At 46.3% G+C, this 18,671-nt stretch overlaps 1 protein-coding gene across 2 annotated transcripts in view; it reads right to left on the reverse strand.

Annotated features, from left to right (window-relative positions):
- HAPLN1 (hyaluronan and proteoglycan link protein 1) overlaps positions 1-18,671 on the reverse strand; it is a 94,565-nt gene that overhangs the window by 22,388 nt on the left and 53,506 nt on the right. The window lies entirely within an intron of this gene.

Genomic DNA, 18,671 nt, shown 5'->3' on the forward strand with positions numbered 1-18,671 from the left:
CCAGATGACTAAATCAGTGAGGCAAGCTACAAAACCTATAGCGAGTCAAGTACATAACCTACACAAAAATGTGCACTATATTGCATTTATATCCTTTCGAGCAGGGGCATTGCACCTCTTTCAGCCTGAGGGCTGAATTCAATTTCAGAGAAGCTCCCAGGGGCTATATCCCAGTGGTTGGCAGGGCTAAAGGGAAAAGGGCCAAAATACCAGCACATTTTAGTTTAACGCTCTTATTTTCCCTAACTAACCCTTACGAGAGGCACTTCATCCTTTTAGAATAAGAAAAAAAAAAACCCAGTGCAAAAGATGGGAAACTACCAAGTGATTGGCAGTTGGGGGAATAGGGTGGGACCAGAGGAAGCGGTGTGGCCATCTGGGAAACATTTGAGACCAGACTGGGATCCCAGGTGGGCTAGAGTTGGCCTACAAGTCTGAGATTCAACACCTCTGCTTTAGACATTGATCCCATTTTCTAGATGAGGAAACTGAGGCAAAGCAATAAGGGACTACTCCAAGATCATTCTGTGACTCAATGGCACAGAATTCTTAAGCATAAAGAACACATAATAATAAAGACAGTGCCTCTGAGAACATCTCATTACTGGTCAAAGTAGTCCTATCTGAGGTTTCCTGCTGAGAAAATATTATTTTCTCTGTACAAATGACAGTCTTTAATTAAGGGGAATGTGCAAGTGTAGATAATATGACCTTTCCAAAACAATTTTTCCTTTCCATGTGGTCTGCATTAGAGGCAGATCACAATCAAAACATTTGTACCAGGATCTAGGACACAAGTTCTAGATTTTCATACATAGCTAGCAAAAACATTGGGGTGGGGTACATAAGCATTTTATGGAATTTTCACGCTTCGTTTAATGCTTACTTATATTTCGAGTTTAATGCAAAACTATACAGTCACAGCAGGCTCTAAATATTTTACTGAGTGAGGCAGAGCATCAAATGGTGCCCTCCCCCCACCCCCCAAGTCTCAAGGTACACAGGACAACATCCAAACGGACACTAGCACTAACATAAAGTATGTTGCACTACTATAACGGATCTCTAGCACAATATCTGTAGTGTTAGCTGGCACAATGGACTTTCCAGGGAATCCATCATGCTAGCTTGGTGTTATTGGTACTGCTGTAGAGGTCTCCTGAGTTACTGTAATATAATTTATGCTAGTGTCTGATGGGATACTGCCCAAAGTAACCAAGGCCAGTCAAGTTACTTTGGCACTTGAGGCAGAAAACTCCACAAGTGCCTCTCCCCCTTTCTGGTAGAAAAAAATATAAGAATAATTAATCAAATAACTAGGAAAGCAATCCTAACCACCAGATCCATTGGCTGGAGCAGGTTAGGATAGGGTGGAAGTGCTCCCCTGCCAGTGGAGACGGGCTCTGACATGGTCCACATATACACTGGCAGGAGCCAGTAAGCCCACTGAAGGTTCTGTGGATGTAGATCTACCACCAGTGGGGGGTGGGGGGATTGGGTAAAAAGAAGAACCACCAGAAAACCACTGGAACCCCCCCCCCCACTGCCTCCCACCTTGGCTGGCACAAGCTTTGGAATTGGTGGATCATTACCACGTCAATTCCCCATCATCTCTGCTTAGGATAGCTCTATAACAATTTGCTGCCCTTTTCATGACACCCAAAATCAGGCAGCCAGCTCACTCTGCCAAATGATAGGGACAGCTCTTCCTGACCATTTTAACTAGCCCTTATAAACCCTGTATAAAATTAGGGTTTTGACAGAATGAAATAAAAAACAATTAAAGTGATGCTTGATTTTTTTTTAATCTGAGTTTAATGGCTCTAATCCAGTGATGCAACCTTGACTGTAGAAACAGGACTTTTCTTGTTGCTGGCAATGGAAGGGGAAAGAGGCCTCTGTGCTCATGGAGCTTTGTCTCACATACACAGTAACAGGACTGCAATTTCTCAATTTAATATAGTAATTGTATTTATACTGCATCATTAGATAGTAACGTTATATTTTAATCTAGTATTTTAGATGGAAGGCTAAGCCATAATAATTTCATTGCCTGTAGCAGGACTACAATGAATTTAGGAATTATAAAGTTACAAATAGTGTAAACTTATTAGCATTCTCCATTGTCCAGAACAGATACTTAGAAGGGTTTCTATTTTTTATTTTAACAGCCAAACGATTTTTACTTGGAAGGGAGTCATACTTAATTAGGGGAAGGAACATAGCACAGTAGTAGAACAATCGTACATGATGCAGGCAGAAGGTCCCAGGTTCAATCCTTGGTATTTCTGGGTTGGCTGGAAAAAACACCTGCCTGAAACTCTGGAGAACTGCTGCCAGACGGGTGATACTGAGCAAGATCGATCAATGGTATGACTCAGTGACCTGGTTCACATGACATGACAAGCCATGGTGGGTTGGCTAGGGATGTCAGAGAATTTCTCCACGAATCTCGGGGAGGCCGAATGCCAACGCATTCGGCCCCCCGAAATTGTTGGTGAAATTCTCCACCCCCCCGCCCCCCCCGGGATGGGACTTACCTCCCTTGAATGTCCCTCTTGGCGGCGGGTCCCGGTGGGAGTTCAGCAGTGGTTTGTCGGGGGCGGGGGCGGGGGCGGCGGCCGCCATTACAAAATAAAGTAAAAAAAACCAAAAACACCCGTGATAGGCTACGTAACAATTTACGTAGCCTATCACGGCTGACTTTGGGAATCTAGCCGTGATAGGCTACGTAAATCGTTACGTAGCCTATCACGGGTGTTGTTGTTTTTTTTCACTTTTGTATTTCGTGGCCGGGGAAACGGGGCGCTTCTCCCCGGCCTGAATTTCGGCCGGGCGAGGCAGGGCGTCTCCCCTCCCGGCCTGAATTTCAGCCGGGCGAGGCGGGGCGCCTCCCCCCCCCGGCCTGAACTTTGGGGGGAGAACCGAAGCACCTCCCCTCCACCGCAAAGCAAGCTGCAGGACCAGGTAAGTGCCTTTCGTACATCCCTAGCTGGCACCATGGATTGTTTCAGGGTAGCTTGTCATGAAGTCTGCATCTGGAGCGGTTTTTTCCTCGTGGGTTATCTTCCATGAACAAGTCATCCTGAGAACCCATGACCTGTTGTTCAGGATGGCTTGTTTTCAGGGTAGCTTGTCCTGATGTCCAAACCTGGCAGGGTAACTTCATTGTGGATTGTCGAGAATGGCTAGAGAGCCTCCCAGCAAGAGTGGTGAAACTCCTTGCCGCTCCTCACTATCTCGCTAGTGCCACCATCATCCTCCCCCATCCCTTGTCAGTGCCCTCCTCCCTATGCTCCTAAAAACTGAGAACAAAGGACAATGGAGAGTGTCCCAAATGCATTCGCAACCTTTTTAAAAAATCGGTCTTGCACAAGCGCACACATTCGACAATCTGTGGCTGTGAAATTTGCATAATTTCCCCAGCAGCTTTACTGCTCTACCATGAAATCTGTGTATCTTTACTGATCCCACTCCCTGCTCTGCCTTGAAATATGCATACCTTTACCTTGAAATTTACATATCTTTACCTCTAACTCCCTGTTCTGCCTTGAGATTTGTATATCGATCCACATCACTGCTTTGCCTTGAAATTTGCATATCTTTACTGATCCCCATCACTGCTCTGTAACCCACAGCTAAGAGCTAATGGAGACCAATGGAGGGAAGCTACAAGCATGAAGGGAGGTGGGGGAGCCAAAAGCAGCTGGTGGTGCAGGAGAAGGAGCTTTTTTGGGGTTTGTGTGTAATTACTTTGGTAGTATGCGAAGCAGCCTTTTTTTTTTTAATGGTGAATGCTAGCAAAGCAAGCCCTGAAGAGGAAGATGATATTGACAAGGGCATTGACAAGAGGGGGATATTGGTATGCTAGGCTAAATAGTAGACAGGCGGTCTTGTGCTCCTGCACACTTGTGCAAGATCCTAAATAAATAATAATTTAAAAAGTTTGCAAAGATATCACATTCATAAGAGTTCAGATAATTATATGCATTTCGCAATTCGATGCGGCCCACCTTCTATGTTCAGTGAGACTTATGACCAAGGGAGTATATATACAGAACTGCAGACTTAGTCTTTCAAACAGTGATATGTGGATGATATGAACATCCATGCCTTCACCCTATCTGTAAATTAATCCTCTATTTTTCCTTTTTTGTAAGCTGCCTTTTGCTATGAAAAGGCAGAACAGAACTATTTTAAATAAATAAATAAAAGGTTTGAGAAGCATAAAAAACCCAGAACCAACCAACAGTGCTTTCTTCAATTTCATATCTTCTGTATTCCCAGTTACAGTACAAGATTCATTTTGCCTGATGGTAACTTTCAACCTTTCGGTAATACTCAGCCATCAATGTCAACATGTACAGATGGGTTGGGTAGGCCAACTGTTATTTTCAAAAACCTTAAGGGCTGAATAGCCTTTCTGTGTCATAAGTATTTCATAATATGTTTCTGCCTTGGGGAAAATCCTGGAATACCCAGAGTTGAAAATGGCAGACAGCCCAGTTGGTAGAGTAACTCCCTCCTGTAATACCCTTCTGATCCCCGTTTGCTCACACATTTTGCAAAAACCTTAGACTAGGTTGCAGATCCAACTGTCTATCATTAGAGATACTGAGGAATAAAAGTTGAGTGAATCACTCAACATCCATGTGCTGCAAGAAAAAGTGATCGCAGCCTGAACATGATGAAACAGAACACTTTTGTAAAGATTTATTTTCACATGCTCCACCTAAAAACTGACTCCAATTGATTCAGTTAATGGAGAAATTCTTTCGTTAAGGAACGTGTGTGTGTGTGTGTGCGCGTGTGCGCATGTGTGTTATCTACAGATTCTCAAACAGTACTCTGTATTCAGTTATAGAGAGAGAACAATGGGAATTCTGCAGGGCGGATTCCCACGGAAGCAGTAAGCAAAATGGTATTGATGGGAATAAGGCAAAGGTAAGCAATGTGTGTCCATGGGCACCACTGTGCCCATGAACACATCCTTCTGAATGAACAAAGTGCCCTACAGTAGGCTTTTAGATCTGTATTTATTTTTTTTAGAATGGGTGGCCAAGGGCATTTCAAATTGAAGTACTAGCCTCCAGCCACCTGCCACCTTTACCCCTGAATGCCTCCAGGGTGCCCATGGACCCAGAGACGTTCTTAAGAAGTAAAGATGGTGGGTGTCTAGGAACCAGTGCTTTGCTTTGAAGCACTTCAGGCCACCCAGGAAAAAAAAAACAAGGAAACAAGGAGGAACAGGTCCCATTACTGCCTGGTAAGGGAGGAGGCTTGGGGATGGCAGCAGGGAAAGCAGGGGAGAAATGGTAGTTACCTGGTGGAATGGGAGTGGGAATCAGGGAGTGGGGTTGAACCAACAGGGGGGAGGAAGCATGGAGACCTCCAAGGCCGGCCCTACCATGAAGCAGGCTCAACCTTCTGCAGCAGGTGGCACGGATCACAGTGAATCACACTGCTCCCCCCTCGCACCCCCGCCCGCACCCAGGGGCCCATCTGGGCAAGGCAGGCTTAGCCCAGCAAGGAGGGAGGGCCCCTTGTCAGAGCAAGGGCTACTTCCAGTCACAGCCTCGCCTCGCCTTGCCTCGCCTTCCCTCCATCCAAGCTGGAGGAGGCAGTGCCGCTGATGCTGTGCCTATGCCCCCACCATCGCCATCTGCTTTCCGAGAAGGAGCAATGTGGGCCAGGCTTGGTGGCTGCCTTCTCAATGCTCCTTCAGCAGAGACACTGGCGCTGAACTGGAGCACAGCACTCTCATCATGGGTGGCCTTTACTTTGGTGCTGCACCTCCTCTTCAGCCCTGCAGAGCCCGTCTCTCCACCTGCCCCCTGCTCAGCACTGGTGAGCCCAGACACCACTTGCGGAGCCGCACGCAGCAGCCCGGCACACATCAGCCATCGTGGCAGCGGACTTATTTCTGCTGAAACAGCACTTTCCCCAACTACTGGTAATACTATTGTTTCTATCATTACTTGCTAGGTTTACACTGTTGCAAAATTCCTGTGAGTTCAAAGGCCAAGCTACAGATTGCACTAAGTTCCATGTAACTTTTTCCTGACTCCAGGTACTGGATGCTGCAATTAGGAGTAGAGGAAAGATGAGTGGGAATGGGATGCTTAAACCTTGCCAGCCACTGCTGCTCCTGCCACTTGCCCCAAATCCTGCTTTTTTGCCCCCACTGGGGAAAATGCACAGTGGGCCAGTTTCTTCCTTGTCCCTCTATGGATTGGGGGCGGGGATTGGTTGGGGTTAGCTGCTAGGAGCATAATGTTAAAAGTGACATTCTCCAACCTGGCACTGTCAAGACGGTGTGGACCACAACCCCCCGCATTCCTGATCATTGGCCATGCTGGCTGGGGCTGATGGGAGTTTAAGTTTAAAACATCTGGAGAGCACCAGGTTGCAGAAGGCTGGTTTAGAGGAAGAATGGCTGACAGTGATAGGGTTAAACACCCCTCACCAAGACTCCTTCCTCTCTTCCTAACTGCATTCTTCAGCAGCTTGTTTTCATCAAAACTTTTTTAAAAGGCAAAACTTTGGGGGAAAGTTACTTAGAACTCCATGTGACATGTAGTTTGACCTGAAAAAATGCTTTTTAAAATGGTAAGCAGATGATTAAGTAGGGTCTAAACTGATATAAATTATATTCCCATTTTACTGTTGGGAAATTAAATTCTAAGTCACTTTGAGGGCTGTTTCTGGGCTGAAAGGCTACAGCAAGAGAGTGACTTTCCTGAAGTCACACAGGAAGTCTGTAGCAGAGGTGAGACTTGAATTCATCTCTCTGGATCCAAGTCCACTTCTTTCCCTGCTCCCTATAGTCAGGAAAAGGAAGATACTCATAAATCAATTTGTTTCTGATGTTGCATTGGGTTTTTTATGTATTTGTTTCATTTCTATACTGCCCAATAGCCAAAGCTCTCTGGGCAGTTGACAAAAATTAAAACCAAAAAGTGCAAGATAAAACAATATAAAATATGAAAGCATTAAAGCCACAATATAACAATACACCCAGAATAAAACCTAGCAGCAATGCAGAGATTTAAAATACAGATTTAAAACACTAAAGCTAAAACACTAGGAAGCTAAAATAGTAAAATACTGGGAGAATAAAAAGGTCCTCACCATGCATCGGAAGGAGTACAACATAGTTGTATTTCTGTTTCTTTTGTTTTATACATCATGATTTTCTTGGCTTTTTACTAATTACTTTGAATGAGTTCAAATCTCCTGGGCCAGATGAACTGTATCCTAGAGTAATAAAGGAACTGGCAGAAGAACTCTCAGAATCACTGTCTATTCTCTTTGAGAAATCATGGAGGACAGGTGAAATGCCAGATGACTGGAGGAGGGCTGATGTTGTCCCTATCTTCAAAAAGGGCAAAAAGGAGGAAACTGGTAACTACAGACCAGTCAGTCTGACATCAATCTCTGGGAAAATTCTGGAGCAGATTATCAAGCAATCCATCTGTAAGCACCTTAAAAACAATGCAGTGATTACTCGAAGCCAACATGGGTTTGTCAAGAACAAATCCTGCCAGATGAATCTGATCTCATTTTTTGATCAAGTAACCTCCCTTGTGGACTGTGGGAATGCTGTAGACGTAATATACCTCGACTTCAGCAAAGCTTTTGACAAAGTGCCCCATGATATCCTGATGAGCAAACTAGCTCAAAGTGGGCTAGATGAAACAACGATCCGGTGGATCCACAGTTGGCTACAGAACCAGACTCAAAGAGTGCTTATCAATGGGACCTTCTCAAACTGGGGAGAGGTAATGAGTGGGGTACTGCAGGGCTCAGTCCTGGGCCCAGTGATCTTCGACATTTTTATCAATGACTTGGAGGTAGGGATGTCAGAGAATTCCGCCATGGACTCCAATGAGGCTGGATTCTAAAGAATCCATGGCGGAACAGCTCCCCGCCCCCCTGCGGAATCCCCCCAGGACGGACCTTACCTGGGGTGGATGCGGCGGCGGCTGCGGCTGCAGCTGGTCTCCTGGCTGGCTGCTGCCGGGCTGCTGCAGCCGCAAATAGCGGCTGTCGTAGCGGCTGCCATTTGCGTCCTTGCAGGCAGCCATGATAGGCTACATAAGTATTTATGTAGCCTATCATGGCAAGGAGCAGGGACACAAATGGCGGCCGCTACACCATTTGTGCCCCTGCTCTTTGCCGTGGTAGGCTACCTAAGTATTTATGTAGCCTATCACAGTAAAGGTAGCCACGCAAATGGCAGAGCGGCTGCCATTTGCGTCGCTGCCTTTACCGTGATAGGCTGTGTAAATACTTACGTAGCCTATCATGGCTGCCTGCAAGGACGCAAATGGCGGCCGCTACGACAGCCGCCATTTGCAGCCGCAGCTGCCTGGGCCAGAACTCCGGCTGTGGCCGGCCCTGGCTGGTGGCTCCGCGGAGCCGGCTGGGGAGGATTCCGGGGGGAGGGATGGTGTGCCTCCCCCCCACTGCGATGCCCCAGCGCAGAATAAGGTAAGTGTTTTGTACATCCCTACTTGGAGGAGGAAGTGCAGGGAACACTGATCAGATTTGCAGATGACACAAAATTGGGTGGCATAGCTAATACTTTGGAAGACAGAAACAAAATTCAAAGTGATCTGGATAGACTGGAGCACTGGGCAGAAAACAACAGAATGACATTTAATAGGGATAAATGCCAAGTTCTGCATCTAGGAAAAAGAAACCAAATGCACAGTTACAAGATGAGGGATACGTGGCTCAATAACACTACAAGTGAGAAGGATCTTGGAAATGTTGTTGATCACAAGCTGAATATGAGCCAACAATATGATGTCACTGCAAAAAAGGCAAATGCTATTTGGGGCTGCAATCATAGAAGCATAGCTTCCAAATCCTGGGAAGTACTCATTCCCTTCTACTCAGCACTGGTTAGGCCTCATCTGGAGTACTGTGTCCAGTTCTGGGCACCACATTTTAAGAAGGATGCAGACAAACTGGAGAGGGATCAGATGAGGGCAACAAAGATGATCAGGAGACTGGAAATAAAGCCCTATGAAGAGAGACTGAAAGAACTGGACATGTTTAGCCTTGAGAAGAGAGGCCTGAGGGGAGATATGATAGCACTCTTCAAGTACTTGAAAGGTTGTCACAGAGAAGAAGGCCAGAATCTCTTCTGGATCATCCCAGAGTGCAGGACACGGAACAATGGCCTTAAGTTACAGGAAGCCAGACTTCCGGCTGAACTTCAGGAAAAATGTCCTGACTGTAAGAGCAATACGACAATGGAGCCAATGACCCAGGGAGGTGGTGGGTTCTCCCACACTGGAGGCATTCAAGATGAGGCTGGACAGCCATCTGTGGTGGATGCTCTGACTTGGATTCCTGCATGGAGCAGGGGGTTGGATTCGATGGCCTTGTAGGCCCCTTCCAACCCTACTATTCTATGATTCTATGTTTCTATGATTCTATCATGCCACCTTTTAATAATACATTTTCAGATCTGTAGCTAGATATTTGGAGGAAGTAATGGAGGTAGGTGATAGCCACAGGTCCACACCTTTCTCATGCTACTTTGAATGTAGAGATTGTACACACTGCTGGTGTAATAATGGCAGCTGTTTTTCCTGTGCATAGCAGGATATGCCTATTCCCAAGTCAGTATTCCCAGGTCTGTTACCCAGAAAACCTCCCTCATCCATAATATGATCCTGGATGAGGGTGCAGACCTGGCTAGCTGAGGCCACCGCTCCAACTCTTGCAGCCATGTGTCCAGCTGGATTTTCATATGCACAGCAGCCGAGGGCTGAGGATCGGGGAGGCGGAGTGGCTGTTATCTACCAAGAGTCCTTGCTCTTCACCAGACCCCCTCTTCGGGAGACCAAGGTTGCTGAGTGCATGTACTGGAGGTTGGGCCTGAAGGGCAGTCTGGGGATTCTGGTCATGTACCATCCACCCCGCTGCACGACTGACTCCTGGCCGAGGTGCTTGAGGTGGTCTCTGATGTGCGTGTACAGTCCCCTAACTTATTGGTGTTGGGGGACTTCAACGTACATTCAGAGGCCATCCTCACAGGAGCACCTCAGGACTTCATGGAGACCATGGCCTCCTGGGAGCTGCACCATATTCTAACCGGGCCCACCCATGTAGCCAGTCATGCGCTAGACCTTGTGTTTGTTTCTGGAGAAGCGGGGAGTGATCTGGAAGTTGGGGGTATATCCACCACCCCCTTGTCATGGTCAGATCACTATCTGGTGACGTTGGACTTCTCGGTTCCACAACCCCTCTGCAGGGGTGGAGGACCCATTAAAATGGTCCGCCCCAGGCGTCTTATGGATCCAAATGGATTCCTGAACGCGCTTGGGGATTCTCTGGAGCACACCAATGGCCACTCAGTCGAGACCCTGGTGGGTGGCTGGAATGCTGCAATCACTGGGGCATTAGATCAGGTGGCTCCAAAATGCCCTCTCCCCCTGAACAGGGCTCGGACTGCACCATGGTTCAATCCACAGTTACGAGCTCTGAAACAGGAGGTGAGACGGCTAGGTGGCGGAAGTCTTGCTCCAAAGACCATCAGACATGGGCTAGAGCTGTATCTTCAGCCTACCACATGGCGGTGAAGGCAGCAAAAAAGGAATATTATGCTGCCTCTATCGCGTCTGCAGAGTGCTGTCCCAGGAGGCAGTTCCAAGTGGTCTGGAGCCTGGTCGGTCCTTGGCTCCGGAACCACTGCAGCATTCTAAGGCCTCCTGTGAGGCCTTGGCAAGGCACTTTGCAGATAAAATTGATTGGATTAGGAGTGTTACTCCGCACGCTGTGGATACAGTTAGTGAGCAAGAGGCGGCCTGTGGCAAACCAGTTTTGTGGGATCAGTTCCGGCTTCTTCCTTCTGATGAAGTGGACAAGGTGCTTTCATCTGTAAGGTTGACCACCTGCTTACATGATCCTTGCCCATCTTGGCTCATTATGGGCTGCAGAGAGGGACTGGGTGAGGGGATCAGGGCGGTGGTGAATGCTTCCCTTGAGGAGGGATTGATGCCATCAGCCCTCAAGGAGGCAGTGATAGGACCGCTCTTAAAGAAGCCCTCCTTGGATCCCCAAGTTCTGAACAACTTTCGCCCAGTCTCAAATCTGCCATTTGGCGGCATGGTGATTGAGCGGGTGGTGGCGATGCAGTAGGGATGGCGGAGAATTTCTCCCCGAAACTTCAGGGGGCCGAGCGCCAACGTGTTCGGCCCTCCGAACAAGTTTCGGGGAGAAATCCTCCGCACCCCCCCGCCCCCCGCACCCCCCCCGGGACGGGACTTACCTTCACCGAATGTCCCTCCCAGTGGCTGGTCCGGCCGGCAGTTCGGCAGGTGTTCGAGCGAGGCGGGAGCGGCAGCCGGTCTTTTGACCGGCTGCCGCCGCCGCCATTGCAATGAAAGGGAAAAAAAAAAAAACGCCCCCTGATAGGCTACGTGACGATTCACGTAGCCTATCGTGGCTAGATTTGCAAAGTCAGCTGTGATAGGCTACGTGAATCGTCACGTAGCCTATCACGGGTGACTTAAAAAAAAAAAAAAGAGTGTACAGATAATGGCGGCCCCCATAGGGAGCCGCCATTCCCGTTCCTTATTTGGTCGCTGTAGTCTACGTAAATGTTTACGTAGACTACGGCGAAAATAAGGGCAACGCTATTTGCGTTGCCCTTATTTTCGCCGTAGTCTACGTAAACATTTACGTAGACTACAGCGACTAAATAAGGAACGCGAATGGCGGCTCCCTATGGGGGCCGCCATTCGCGTACGCGCTTTTTTTTTTTTTTAAAGTCACCCGTGATAGGCTATGTGACGATTCACGTAGCCTATCATGGCTGACTTTGCAGATCTAGCCGTGATAGGCTATGTGAATCGTCACGTAGCCTATCAGGGGGCGTTGTTGTTTTTTTTTTTAACTTTCGCGTTCGCGGCCGGGCGAGGCGCCTCCTCCCCGGCCTGAATTTCGGCCGGGCGAGGCGGGAAGCCTCCCCCCCCAGCCTGAATTTCGGCCGGGCAAGGCGGGAAGCCTCCCCCCCGCTTGAACTTCGCGGGGGGACCAGCGAAGCGCCTCCCCCCCACCGCGAACGGCCTTCGACGACAGGTAAGTGACTTTCGTCCACCCCTATGATGCAGTTGAAGGCACACTTGGAACAAACCAGTTATCTAGACCCATTTCAGTCGGGCTTCAGGCTTGGGCATGGGACAGAAACGGCTTTGGTCGCCTTGGTGGATGATATGAGGAGGGCTCTGGATAGGGGTGAATACTCCTTCCTCGTTCTCCTTGACCTCTCAGCGGCTTTTGATACCGTTGACCACGGTATCCTCCTGGACTGCCGGGAGGGGTTGGGCATTGGAGACACCGTATTGCGGTGGTTCTGGTCCTTCCTCTCCAGCAGGTACCAGAGGGTAGCACTGGGAGAGGAGGTTTCGGACCTGTGGCCGCTCACATGGGGGGTGCCACAGGGTTCCATCCTCTCCCCGATGCTATTTAACATCTATGTGAAGCTGCTGGGGGCTATCATCAGGAGGTTTGGGGTGCGGTGTCATCAATATGCGGATGACATGCAGCTCTACCTCTCGTTCAAATCTTCACCAAGGTTGGCCGTAGAATCCCTGTCCAAATGTCTGGAGATGGAGAGTGGCTGGATGGGGAGGAGTAAGCTGAAGCTGAACCCTGACAAGACCAAGGTACTTTGGGTGGGAGACAAGAGGAGGCTGGGGGATGTTGACCTGGTGTTGAATGGGGTACAGCTACCCTTGAAAGACCAGGTCCGCAGCCTGGGGGTCATTTTGGACTCCCAGCTGTCCATGGAGGCTCAGGTGTCAGCTGTGAGCCCGACAGCGCTGTACCAACTCCATCTGATACGGCGGCTGTATCCCAACCATCTGCTCCCATCAGTAGTACATGTCCTGGTCTCCTCTCGTTTAGACTACTGTAATATGCTCTACATGGGGTTACCCTTGAAGACGGTTCAGAAGCTTCAGGTGGTACAGAACGCAGTGGCTCGCCTGATTAAAGGCAGCCGCCGGCGAGATCACATCACTCCAGTGCTGAAGGAGTTGCACTGGTTACCAGTTGTTTTCCGGGCCAAATTAAAGGTGTTGGTTTTGAACTTTAAAACCCTATATGGTTCCGGCCCAGCCTATCTTAAGGAGCGCCTCCAGCAACACCAGACAGGCAACTTACCAAGATCAGCCTCGGATGGCCTTCTCTCTAGACTGGTGTACAGCTAGACTGGTGGGGATGAGGGAGAGGGCCTTTTCAGTGGTGGCCTCCACCCTGTGGAACTCCCTCCCTAGGGAACTCCGCCATGCCCCCTCTTTAATGAGTTTTCGCTGTGCATTAAAAACGTAGTTGTTCAGGCAGGCATTTGGGGTGGGTTAGGGTATTTTAGAAAATGTTTGTATTGTAGAATTTTATTGTTTTAAACTGTTTTATTATATGCTGTACATCGCCCAGAGTGGCTGGGTGACCAGCCAGATGGGCGATTAATAAATTTAATAAATAATAATAATAATAATAATAATAATAAATAGTACTTGAGCATCTAGGGTTTCAGTGTAACTTTCAGCCTCCCCCAAAGTGCTTTGGACTAGAAATCCCCTGACCCCTGACTATTGACTAGCTGGGGCTGGGCGTGGTTGTAGTCCAAAATAGCTGGATGCATCCATATTGGGAAAGGCTGCTCTATTCTAGCATTATGAGAAAACAATATTTTTCTCTATTTACTGTTTCCAAACTGTTCATGAGTTTATATACTTCTATACTCTTTCTGGCACCAGGAAGACCTTTTATTTTCCCAGGACTTTTTTTTAGTTTTAGTCTTTTAGCCCTGTTGTTTTAAATATGTTAGGGTGCAATCCTAGGGCTGCCAGTCAGTGGCTAGACGGCCATAGGATAGGTCGGTTCCCGGAGAACTGACCTGCACCCAATCCCGTGCCACCTTGTAGGCAGAGTGGATCAGCCCTGCACTCTTAAGAGGAGTTTGGAGCAGCAAAACCAGGCTGTGCGTTCCTGGGGCTGGGCCAGGGAGGGTGGAAGTGCCTTTCCGATGCTTCCTATGCATCGTCTGGCATCCCCCCCACCCCGCCAGCTCTGACTTCCCACAGCTAGACAGCCGAAATTGCCTGTCTAGCCATGAATGCAGGGCAGCTGAAGCGTGGAGGGGAAGATCCCTTCCATGCTGCTCCTGCCCTGCATTGGATAGGCAGTTCTTATTGTATTTTAATTGTCTGTATTGCTGCTAGGCTTTATTGTGGTTTGTACTTTTATATTGTAGTTTTAAGCATTTACATTTTATATTGTATTTTATAATGCGTTTTGTGGTTTTAATTATTGTGAACTGCCCAGAGAGCTTCGGCTATTGGGCAGTATAGAAATGTATGTAATAAATAAATAAATAAATAAATAATTCCCCCCCCCCATATATCTGCTTTGCCCTTATTTGAAAATAAGCCCCATACTTGAGAGTAAGCCCCATGGGACTTTCTTCTATCTACATCATAGGGTCATGATTTTATTTGAGATATTTATTTGCTGTTTGGAAGTTTTTGTTAGTTGAAGATTTTGAGGACCAGGCCCACTCCCATCACTTCTCACATGGTAGGTGTATAATTTGTAGATGTGTGAGAGTAGCATCATAAAAACTCATCTTAGCCCTGTGTACATCTTTTCTCTGAGATATTTTTTTCCATCACTTCTCTTCTGTTCCATTGCCCAGTCTAGTTGTACGGGGGGAGGGGATGGGACAATTTTCTCGTTTGCTTCATGCAGCAAAATGTCTTGAGCCAGCCCTCCAACCCAGGGCTAGGGTGGGAGGGCTGGGAGGACAACTTGACATGGGGAGGAAGAAACAGGGAGAATGGGAAGCAGTGCAGAGAGATGTATGTGAGGGGGTTAGGTATACCTGGGAGTGACCCAATGAGGTGGGGAGAAAGGGAAAGGGGAGGGGGGAAGGGTGTGTGTGTGTGTGTGAGAGAGAGAGAGAGACAGACAGACAGACAGACAGACAGAGAGACTGTTTTGATGGATGATTCTGGAAAAAAAGAGAAACTAGTGACTGAATGAATAGATCTTGTGTGTGCTGGAGTGTGGGTGAGAGAGTTTTTTTGGGGAGGGATAGCAAATGAGAGAGAACTGTGGTTTCAAACCAGTGGGTTTAAGTTTTGGGGCTCAGACCCCACCTCTGTCTTGTATTCAGGTTCTTGGGCAAGTTAAGTTTTAGCCTCACCCGTTTGCCTTTCTAAAAGTATAAGGCCATTCCACAGTACTCAGTTCATTGTACCAATGCAAGGCAGTGGAAGTCTTAATTTTTTTTAATTACCTATTTTTGGGTAGCACATACTTAATTATATACTGCTCTCCTTGCAAATAATTTGGGTTAATGAAAATTTTAAAATCAAGCGATGGGCAGCTTAAGTAACTTGCATGCTGTGCTACAAGAGCTTTGACAAATTAAAATCTTCAGAGACTGCTGCATTGCATCAAAACCATTTCAAGAGATATCTATGTTCTACATATACAAAACAGACAAGCTGATATAAAAAATCTGCAACCATTTAAAATAATATAATATATATATGATTTATATATATATATTAAGTTTCCCAAATAGTTCTAGATATTTGGTGGGAAAGGGATACAGAAAACTCCCAACCATTAATAGTGTACATATGGAATGCATATATTTCTTTATATAAACACTCTCTTACTTAATTGCAGTTTTCATTATGACCCAGATTTTTAGGAAGGAACTTCCCACCTCCCTGGACCATCTGGACCTGCTCCACTTTGGGAGAAATCCAGTTCCAGGAGGAGGGGAAAACAGGACCTTGTCTTTGGGCACTCTGGGGGCATATCTGCATATCTGACTTAGGCTGTCTTTACACTAAAGAAAAAACCCACAGTCCTCCAGTTGAAGAGCCTTTCCACATTTACAGTGGGCTCCCCGACGTGACTGCTGAGAGGGGAAACTTAATTTTCAAGGTTCCATAGAGAAACAGTGCCATCTAGTGGCTGTTTTAATAGTGCAACAATCAGACTTAAATAAATAGTGCATTATTTCCGGATCTTTTTGAGATGGAATAACCAAGAAATATCTCTGGATATGCCCTGGAGGTCGATGATGTCATGATAAGGACCCGCAAACTTCTGTGAGTGAGCAATCTCAATAGCAGGATAAAAGCTCTGTGTGAAGAAGCCCTTAGAGCAGTGACCTGTGCAAGTTTACTCATAACCAAGTTCCACTATGTTTAAGGGGGTCTTACTCCCAGGTAGATAGCTGTGCATAAGATTGCAGCTTTAAACTGGTTTAATTGCCATTCCTTTTTCCCATGGAGCTCTTGGAAGTACAGTTCTGTGAAGGGGCTGAGAATCCCCAGCAGAAAATTCTCTCCACCTTCCTCAAACTGCAATTGCCAAGATTCGTTGGCTGAAGTCATGACAGTTAAATTGATGGCCTAAAACTTACATATACGTTTATAGTATAGATATGTCTTTTATCATTATAGTTTGGTGTATAATAAATTGGTTAAGCCAAAGTTTCTGTTTTTTATGTATTTTGGCTTCAGAGAGAGCTTAAATCAGTAATGTTGGCTCATTTTGTACACTGAGCTGAATGCTCCGTGTCCATATCAGAAATTTTAAAGAATGTTTATTTTCAAATTGTACTATATGCTGCGGCTGTTATATTGCTCTCTGGTGAATCCTGAAATAATTCTTATTCCTCTGCAACAAAACATTGTATTACTCAGATGCACACAGTTCCATAACATTTTAAACTGATTAGAAGTAAATTATAGCCCTTGAATATGACCCACTTTTTGTCCATTAATCTCTCTGGAGTTAAAGGCAAGGGATTACATTTTCTTAAATATAAGTACATTGGTTAAAATGGTTGCTAAAATATCCAGGCATGGCTTCTTTCTATCTGAGTATACAATGCAATTGAAATTAGTCACTAACATTAAGGCTACAGTCCTATACACATTTACCTTAGAGTAAGTCCCACTGTACTCAATGGGACTTACTTCTGAGTAGACATATATAAAATTGTTCTGTTACTGTATTTTTTTCTCATCGTTCCTCCAATGAACTAAGGGCAGCATACATGGCTCATCATTCCTCTCTTACCATTTTATCCTCACAACAACCTTATGAGACATAGTGAACAGCCCCAAGATCACCCAGTGATCTTCATGGCTATGTGGGGGTTTGAACTTGAGTCTCCTGGTCCTAGTCCAATATTCTAACCACCACACCACAGGTCACATGGCACAATGGTATTATGCTATGCTTGTGCAGAGGCCTATGGTGACTTCCATAGGTTGAAGACCTTGTCCATTAGATGTTTGGATCCAAGAGGCTCATGCCTGAATACACCAACATCTTCCCACCACCTTCCATGATTGCCACTCAGTGATGGCAGGCAGTAAATGCATGGATGCTTGCTGTCTATTGGCTAAAGTTGGTTGGAGATGCAGCACGTCATCTTATAGGATCATTAATATCTCCAAAATTACATGACTTCACATCAGGAAATTTAGGATGGAATAACATTTTAGAATGTTTGCATTTTCTGTGTTACAGCAAAGTACTTGTTTTGGTTCACAAAATCCTTCATCTATGCTTTCTAACAATATTTTGATATCAACTGATATAAAGCTTAACTTACATCCATGTTTGAAAAGCATCCCGAGGACTGATGCTGACAAAACAAAATAGCATTGCTCATTTTGCAGTGCCCGCTCTTGTTTGCTTGGCAGCAAACAAATCCAAGGGACAAAAAGGAGACCCTGACGTACACAGGACCAAGTGAAACAGAATAAATTGCCAATATTGTACAGACATTGGCAATTGTAATGAATAATATAAACCAATATAATGGGTAGAAGAAGCATATAGCTTCCTTTGTTGAACTAGTTTGAAAACTTAAATTCAGCATTAGGCATTACATTCAGAAAACTGTCCTAACTATGGGCCATTGGCAGTGCAGATGTACAAATTACCCAGGGTTTAGGGATCAGACACGTGCCACAGAATGGCACTGGCCATCCCTCACAAATTCCAGCCTTTCAGGATTAGCAGTCTAACCCATCCTCCTAGGTTTAGCATTACAAACCATTGTCAACTCTTGTCTAAAATCCCCCTATGTTAATGGAGCCCACTTCCAGTGATTGCAGCCTTAGTTATGGTTCTTAACATTCATTAAGGAGGATTTCCAGATTCATTTTAATCTGGGTTAGAAATGGTTGCGCATAATACTGAATCTAGGTGGAGGGGAAATGGGGGTGGGTGAATAGAATATGCGGCTCATAGAAAGTGCAGATGAATGGAGGTCATGCTGAATCTGCAGCTTGTTTCTGAAGTCTAAACCCAGTTATTTGCATTGGCTCAACAATGGCTACAACCTAACTAGGAAGGCTGTAAAATCTCCCTTCTATTTCATGAAAAGGCATTAGTCAGGGGTGCTCTAAATAAAGGATATTCTGTTTTAGGTCAAACAGAGTGAGGATGTTAAACTAGATGGATTACTCAACCTGTTTAGAATTATTCTTGGACTGGTGAGTGTGTAGTACTCAGTCACCTCTGCCTTGGGGCATGTTTCCACACTATCACCTTCACTTTGTTTGCAACTTTGTTGCAATGTTTCCCCAATCACATCTTCCCCTTTT

The sequence above is a fragment of the Heloderma suspectum genome, chromosome 2, assembly GCF_057233095.1.
Source record: "Heloderma suspectum isolate Gila_16-S chromosome 2, 16-S_ref, whole genome shotgun sequence".
Taxonomy (NCBI): domain Eukaryota; kingdom Metazoa; phylum Chordata; class Lepidosauria; order Squamata; family Helodermatidae; genus Heloderma; species Heloderma suspectum.